The sequence below is a fragment of the Pristiophorus japonicus genome, chromosome 23 (assembly GCF_044704955.1).
Source record: "Pristiophorus japonicus isolate sPriJap1 chromosome 23, sPriJap1.hap1, whole genome shotgun sequence".
Lineage (NCBI taxonomy): Eukaryota > Metazoa > Chordata > Chondrichthyes > Pristiophoridae > Pristiophorus > Pristiophorus japonicus.
The window spans coordinates 25,299,752-25,308,706 of NC_091999.1; the positions used below are offsets into that span (position 1 = coordinate 25,299,752).

General features: G+C 46.6%; 1 pseudogene; it reads left to right on the top strand.

Annotated features, from left to right (window-relative positions):
- The window catches only part of LOC139235640 (zinc finger protein 271-like), a 127,562-nt pseudogene extending 118,843 nt beyond the window's left edge, over positions 1-8,719 (top strand).
- The last annotated feature ends 236 nt before the right edge of the window (positions 8,720-8,955 follow it).

Consider the following 8,955-nt stretch of genomic DNA (forward strand, 5'->3'; position numbering starts at 1 on the left):
ATTCACAACCCTCTGAGTGAAGAAATTTCCCATCTCTGTCTTAAATGGCCTCCCCCTTATTTTGAGCCCCCGAGTTCTAGCTCTCAGCATCTCCCCTGTCAATACCCTTCAGAATCTTGTATGTTTCAATGAGATCCCCTCTCATTCTTCTAAACTCCAGAGAGTATAGGTCCATTCTACACAATCTCTCATCGTAAGACAGCTCTCTCATCCCAGGAATCAATCTTGTGAACCTCCGTTGCACCATCTCCAAGGCAAGTATATCTTTCCTTAGATAAGGAGACCGAAACTGCCCAGTACTCCAGCTGTGGTCTCACCAAGGCCCTGTACAATTGTAGCAATAGATCCTTACTCTTATACTCCACCCCCTTACTGCTTGCTGTACCTGCATGCTCGCTTTCTGTGTTTCTTGCACAAGGACACCCAAATCTCTCTCAACACCAACATTTAAAGTTTCTCACCATTTAAAAGATATTCTGTTTTTCTATTCTTCCGACCAAAGTGAATAACCTCACATTTCCCGACATTGTACTCAATCTGCCACCTTACTGCCCATTCACATCGTCTGTCTATATATCTTTGCACTCTTGTGTTCTGCTCACAGCTTACTGTCTCACCGAGCTTTGTATCGTCAGCAAATATTACACTGGGTCCCTTTATCTAGGTCATTAATATAGATTGTAAATAGCTGAGGCCCCAGCACTGATCCTTGCTGCACCCCACTAGTTACAGCCTGCCGGAAGCCCCGCCCCTCACACACTCCAATTGGTTGGAGGACCAACCGCCCATCCGGTCCTCCAGCCCCGCCCCACTCTTCCTATTGGTGGGGAGCTGCCGTCAATCACCCGGGCAGTGTGAGCTGAGCATGTGCAGGCGGCGGTGGCAGACGCTGACGCAGGAGGTGAGCGAGATCCAGGGAGTGGGTTAAAGAAACGCTGGGGACAACAACACCGAGTGCAGCCCCGGGCCCAGATATAAACCGGGGAACATTCTCCCCACACCGGGGGGGATATAAACCGGGGAACATTCTCCCCACACCGGGGGGGGGGATATAAACCGGGGAACATTCTACACACACCGGGGGGGGATATAAACCGGGGAACATTCTCCCCACACCGGGGGGGATATAAACCGGGGAACATTCTCCCCACACCGGGGGGGATATAAACCGGGGAACATTCTCCCCACACCGGGGGGAGGGGGGGATATAAACCGGGGAACATTCTCCCCACACCGGGGGTGGGGGGGGGATATAAACCGGGGAACATTCTCCCCACACCGGGGGGGGGGGGATATAAACCGGGGAACATTCTCCCCACACCGGGGGTGGGGGGGATATAAACCGGGGAACATTCTCCCCACACCGGGGGGGGGGGATATAAACCGGGGAACATTCTCCCCACACCGGGGGGGGGGGGGAGATATAAACCGGGGAACATTCTCCCCACACCGGGGGGCGGGGGATATAAACCGGGGAACATTTTCCCCCTGTCTGCCGGGTCCTGGGTCCGCTCCAGCCCGAAGGAGCGGTCAGTGCATGCGCTGTGTCTGCGTCAAACTCTCGGAGCGTCTGTAAATCAACGAGAAATAGTAATGGACCAGGGAGCATCTGTAAATGAAGGAGCAATGGTGACTGAGCAGGGAGCGTCTGTAAAGAATTCTAGAATCACAGAATATTGCAACACAGAAGGGGGCCATTCGGCCCATCGAGTCTGCGCCGATACTTTCGGGGAGCAATCCGGTTATCCCACTTCCCCGCCCTTTCCCCAAATCCCTGCAATATCATTCTGCTTCAAGTCTTTGTCCAATTCACTTTTGAAGGCCACTATTGACTCTGTCTCCACCGCTCCGTCAGGCAGTGCATTCCAAACCCTAACCACTCCTTGTGTGAAAATGGTTTTCCTCATGTGACCTCTGTTTTTGCCAATCGCCTCAAATCTGTGCCCTCTGGTTATTAGTGTTACAAACAGTTCCTCTTTTTATTCTATCTCATCTTCATGATTTTTAACATCTCTATCAAATCTCGTCTTCACCTTCTCTGCTCGAAGGAGAACAATCCCAGCTTCTCCAGTCTCCACATAAATGAAGATCCTCATCCCTGGCACCATTCCAGTAAATCTCTTCTGTCCCCTCTCCAAAGCCTTTGTGTCCTTCCTGAAGTGTGCCCAGAATTGGACCCAATCCTCCAGCTGGGCTCGAGCGAGTGTTTTATATCGCTTTAGCAGAACTTCCCAGCTTTAGTACTCTGTGCCTCGATTTATAAAGCCCAGGATCCTTTACGCTTTATTAACAGCTTTGTTAACCTGTCCTGCCACCTTCAAAGATTAAAATCTTTAAATATTTCAAAAAATGGAGCAGAAATGTAGAGTGGTCAGGGAGCGTCTGTAAAGGAAGGAGAAATGGAGAGTGGTCAGGGAGCGTCTGTAAAGGAAGGAGAAATGGAGATTGGTCAGGGAGCGTCTGTAAAGGAAGGAGAAATGGAGAGTGGTCAGGGAGCGTCTGTAAAGGAAGGAGAAATGGAGAGTGATCAGGGAGCGTCTGTAAAGGAAGGAGAAATGGAGAGTGGTCAGGGAGCGTCTGTAAAGGAAGGAGAAATGGAGAGTGATCAGGGAGCGTCTGTAAAGGAAGGAGAAATGGAGAGTGGTCAGGGAGCGTCTGTAAAGGAAGGAGAAATGGAGAGTGGTCAGGGAGCGTCTGTAAAGGAAGGAGAAATGATGACTGGGCACGAAGCCTCAATTTAAAAATTCTCATCCTTGTTTTCAAATCCCTCCGTGCCCTCGCCCCTCCCTATCTCTGTAACCTCCTCCAGCCCTACAACCCTCCAGGATCTCTGGCCTCGCATTCCTGGCTTTAATCACACCATCATTGGTGGCCATGCCCTCAGCTGCCGAGGCCCTAAGCTCCAGAATTCCCTCCCTAAACCTCTCCCTCCTCCTTTAAGACCCAAACAACAGAAGAAATAGGAGCAGGAGTAGGCCATTTGGCCCCTCGAGTCTGCTCCGCCATTCAATAAGATCATGGCTGATCTGATCATGGACTCAGCTCCACTTCCCTGCCCGCTCCCCGTAATCCTTTACACCCTTATTGTTCAAAAATCTGTCTATCTCCACCTTAATTATATTCAATGCCCCAGCCTCTGCAGCTCTCTGGGGCAGAGAATTCCACAGATTTACAACCATCTGAGAGAAGAAATTTCTCCTCATCTCTGTTCTAAATGGGCGGTCCCTTATTCGAAGACTATGTCCTCGAGTTTTAGTTTCCCCTATGAGTGGATGCAAATATCCTCTCTGCATCCATCTTATCGAGCCCCCTCATTATCTTATATGTTTCAATAAGATCACCTCTCATTCTTTTGAACTCCAATGAGTGTAGGCCCAACCTATTCAACCTATCTTCAGAAGACAACCCCCTCAGATCCGGAATCAACCTAGTGAACCTTCTCTGACAGCCTCCAATGCAAGTATATCCCTCCTTAAATAAGGAGACTAAAACTGTACACAGTACTCCAGGTGTGACCTCACCAATACCCTGTACAGTTGCAGCAGGACTTCTCTGCTTTTATACTCTATCCCCCTTGCAATAAAGGCCAACATTCCATTTGCCTTCCTGATTACTTGCTGAACCTACATACTAACTTTTTGTGTTTCATGCACAAGGACCCCCAGGTCTCTCTGTACTGCAGCACTTAGCAATTGTTCTCCATTTAAATTATAATTTGTTTTTCTATTATTTCTGCCAACGTGGATAATCTCACAGTTTCCCACATTATACTCCATCTGCAAAATTTTTGCCCACTCACAGCCTTTGCAGATTTTTTGTGTCCTCCTCACAATTTGCTTTCCCATCCATCTTTGTATCATCAGCAAACTTGGCTACATTACACTCTGTCCCTTCATCCAAGTCATTAATATAAATTGTAAATAGTTGAGGACCCAGCACCGATCCCTGCTGCACCCCACTAGTCATTGTTTGCCAACTGGAAAATGACCCATTTATCCCGACTCTGTGTTTTCTGTTAGTTCGCCAATCCTCTATCCATGCTAATATATTGCCCCCAACCCAGTGAGCTTTTATCTTGTGCAGTAACCTCTTATGTGGCACCTTATCGAATGCCTTCTGGAAATCCAAATACACCACATCCACTGGTTGCCCCTGATCCATCCTGCTCATTACATCCTCAAAGTACTCCAGTGAATTTGTCACACCTGATTTCCCTTTCATAAAACCATGCTGACTCTGCTTGATTGAATCATGCTTTTCCAAATGTCCCATTACTGCTTCTTTAATAATGGACTCGAGCATTTTCCCAACGACAGATGTTCGGCGAACTGGGCTATAGTTTCCTGCTTTTTGTCTGCCTCCTTTTTTGAATAGGGGCGTTACATTTGCGGCTTTCCAATCTGCTGGGACCGCACCAGAATCCAGGGATTTTTGTGAGATTACAACCAATGCATCCACTATCTCTGCAGCCATTTCTCTTAAGACCCTGGGATGCAAGCCATCAGGTCCAGGGGAGTTGTCCGCCTTTAGTCCCATTATTTTACCTCGTACCACTTCATTACTGATAGTGATTGTATTAAGTTCCTCCCTACCTATAGCCCCTTGATTATCTAATATTGGGATGTTTTTAGTGTCTTCCACCGTGAAGACCGATACAAAATATTTGTTCAATGTCTCTGCCATTTCCCTGTTCTCCATTATTAATTCCCCAGTCTCATCCTCCAGGGGACCAACATTTACTTTAGCCACTCTTTTCCTTTTTAACCCTCTTTAAAATGTGCCTCTTTGACCCTCGGTGTCAAATTATATCTGATAATGCTCCTGTGAAGCACCAGGGGACATTTTACAGAGTTATTTCAAGGCTGAGATAGATACATTTTTGGTGTTTCGGGGAATCGAGGGATATGGAGATCGGGCGGGAAAGTGGAGTTGAGGTTGATGATCAGCCATGATGTTATTGAATGGTGGAGCAGGCTCGAGGGGCCGTATGGCCTATTCCTGCTCATAACTCTTATGTTCTTAAAGGCGCTATATAAATGAAAGTTGTTGTTGTCTATAGAGGAAGGAGAAATGGTGATGGGTGAGGGAGAGCATTTGATCAGAACTGGGAGATAGGCAGATGGACAGCTTATAGGGAGCGATAGAGTGAGGGAAAGGAGAGAGAGAGACCATGTACACAAGAAATGAACTGTAAAGTTGGGTGGGGAAGAGGAGGTGGGGAAATGACAGCAGACAAAAGGAGGCACAATGGGAGAAGGGAGAGGAATAAAAGACACATAGAAAATAAAAAGACTTGCATTTATTTTGCACCTTTCACCACCACCAGATGCCCCAAAGCCCTTTACAGTCAATTAAGTTCTTTTTGAAGTGTAGTCACTATCGTAATGTAGGAAACGCAGCAACCAATTTACAATGTGATAATGACCAGATAATCTGCTTCACTGATGTTAAGGGAAAATATTGGTCAGGACATCGGGGATAACTCCCCTGTTCTGCTTGAAATAGTGCAATGGGACCTTTTACGTCCACCTGAGGGAGCAGACGGGGCCTCGGTTTAACATCTTATCCAAAAGACAGCACCTCCGACATTACAGCAGTCCCTCAGCACTGCACTGGAGCATCAGCCGAGAGTTTTGTGTTCATGTCTCTGGAGTGCGACATCAACCCACAACCTTGTGACCCAGAGGCAAGTGTGTTACCCACTGAGTCACAGCTGACACAAATACTGACATAGTTAGAGCAGGTTAGCTCAGTTGGAGATGTTAGATGATGCATTTATCAATGCTTAGATATTTTTCTATTGCTCAAAATCAGTAACATTTTGGAAGGTTCAGGTCAAGGTTCACAGATTAACAATAAGAAATAGGAGCAGGAGTAGGCCATTGGATCCCTCGAGCCTGCTCTGCCATTCAATAAAATCATGGCTGATCTGATCTTGACCTCAACTCCACTTTCCTGCCTGCTCCACATAACTCTTGACTCCACTATAATTCAAAAATCTGTCTATCTCCCCTTTAAATATATTGACTGACTCAGCCTCCACAGCTCTCTGGGGTAGAGAATTCCAAAGATTCACCACCCTCAGAGAAGAAATTCCTCCGCATCTCCGTTTTAAATGGGCGACCCCTTATTCTGAAACTATGCACCCGAGTTCTAGATTCCCCCACGAGGGGAAACATCCTCTCTGCATCTACCCTGTCAAGCCCCCTCAGAATCTTACACATTTCAATAAGATCACCTCTCCTTCTTCGAAACTCCAATGAGTACAGGCCCAACCTGCTCAATCTTACTTCATAAGACAACCCCTTCATCTCAGGAATCAACCTCGTGAACCTTCTCTGAACTGCCTCCAATGCAAGTATATCCCTCCTTAAATAAGGAGACCAAAACTGTACGCAGTACTCCAGGTGTGATCTCACGGACACCCTGTACAGTTGTAGCAAGACTTCTCTACTTTTATACTCCATTTCCCTTCAATAAAGGCCAACATTGCATTTACCTTCCTGATTACTTGCTGTACCTGATGCTAACTTTTTGTGTTTCATGCACAAGGACCCCCAGATCCCTCTGTACCGCAGCATTTTGTAGTCGCCATTTAAATAATAATTTGCTTTTTTATTCTTCCTACCAAAGTGCATAACCTCACATTTTCCCTCATTATACTCCATCTGCCAATGTTTTACCCACTCACTGAGCCTGTCCATAACCCTTTGCAGATTCTTTGTGTCCTCCTCACAACTTGCTTTCCCACCTATCTTTGTATCAGCAGCATATTTGGCTGCAGTGCACTCCGTCCCTTCATCCAAGTCATTAATATAGATTGTAAATAGTTGACGCCCCAGCACTGATCCCTGTGGCACCCCACTAGTTAGAGTTTGCCAACCTAAAAATGACCCATTTATCCCGACTCTGTGTTTTCTGTTAGTTAGCCAATCCCACATCTATGCTAATATATTACCCCCAACCCTGTGAGCTATTATATTGTGCAGTAACCTTTTATCTGGCACCTTATCGAATGCCTTCTGGAAATGTAAATACACAACTGCTACTGGTTCCTCTTCATCCACCCTGCTCGTTACATCCTCAAAAGAACTCGAGCGAATTTGTCAAACCTGATTTCCCTTTCATAAAACCATGCCGTCTCTGCTTGACTATTATGGTTTTCTAAATGTCCTGCTACTATTTCCTTAATAATGAACTCCAGCATTTTCCCAATGATAGTTGTTCAGCGAACTGCTCTATAGTTTCCTCCTTTCTCTCTCTCTCCCTCCCTTGTTGAATAGGGGTGTTGCATTTGAGGTTTTCCAATCCACTGGAACCTTGCCAGAATCCAGGGAATTTTGGTAGATTACAACCAATCCATCCACTTTCTCTGCAGCCACTTCTTTTAAGACCCCAGGAGGCAGGCCATCAGGTCCAGGGGACGTCCACCTTTAGTCCCAATAGTTTGTCTCGTACTTTTTCTCCAGTGATAGTGATTGTTTTAAGTTTCTCGCTCCCTGTGACCCCTTGATTATCGATTTATTATTGGGATGCTTTTAGTGTCTTCCACCGTGAAGACCACACAAAATATTTGTTTAAAGTCTCTGCCATTTCCCCGTTTAATTCTCTCAGGGACCAACGTTTATTTTTGCTATCTCTTCCTTTTTATATATCTGTAGAAGCTCTGACTGTATTTATGTTCCTTGTCAGTTTACTCTCAATCTATCTTCTCCCTCTTTATTATTTTTATTAAGTCAATACTTAAAGCCACACAGCAGAAGGAAAGAATGTTCCATAGAAACTAGAATTGTCTCTTCTGAATTTCGATCCTGTACTTAGTGATGACTTTTGTAAACTCCTTTTGCAGGGTGTTAGAAGGAGAGGATTTGAAGGAGGGAAACTCAAACTAAACATCACTTCATGATCAGATAGAGTCACTCGATTCATCAGGACTTGAATATCATCGGCCTTTGAATGTGGAAGGAGCATTGTTTGTTTATTCTGTCTGTGGCGAAAGATTACAAACATCAGTGTGACTGAAAAAGCAGAGACCCACACACCCGAGTGAGAGTGTTTCAGTGCACTGATTGTGGGAAGAGCTTTAACCAGTTACACAGCCTGAAAAACCATCGCACCATTCACAGCGGGGGAAAACTGTAAACGTGTTGTGTGTGGAGGAGGCTTCAACTGATCATCCAACCTGGAGAGACGGAAGCACACCCGCACCACGGAGAAACCGTGGAAATGTGGGGACTGTGGGAAGGGATTCAGCTACCCGTCTGCGCTGCAAATTCATCAACACATTCACACTGGGGAGAGGCAGTTCACCTGCCCCGTGTGTGGGAAGCCATTCACTCAGTCATCCAGCCTGGTGAAACACCAGCTTGTTCACACTGGGGAGAGGCCGTTCACCTGCTCTGAATGTGGGAAAGGATTCACTCAGTCATCCGATCTACTGGCACACCAGCGAGTTCACACTGGGGAGAGGCCGTTCACCTGCTCCGTGTGTGGGAAGGGATTCACTGTTTCATCCAACCTGCTGGCACACCAGCGAGTTCACACTGGGGAGAGGCCGTTCACCTGCTCGGAGTGTGGGAAGGGATTCACTGTGTTATCCAATCTGCTCAAACACCAGCGAGTTCACACTGGGGAGAGGCCGTTCACCTGCTCGGAGTGTGGGAAGCGATTCACTCGGTCATCCAACCTGCTGACACACCAGCGAGTTCACACTGGGGAGAGGCCGTTCATCTGCTCCGTGTGTGGGAAGGGATTCACTGTGTCATCCCGCCTGCTGACACACCAGCGAGTTCACAAGTGACTGCAGTGGTTAGATTCTGCTATCATTGCTGCTGTTAATCACATCCCGACTGAATCGTGTCCATTCCGACAGTTGAAGTTTGTTTCTGATGATAATAACCCCTATAACTGGGCTGGAATATAATATTTGATGTTTCAATAACAGAGTGTGTCGAC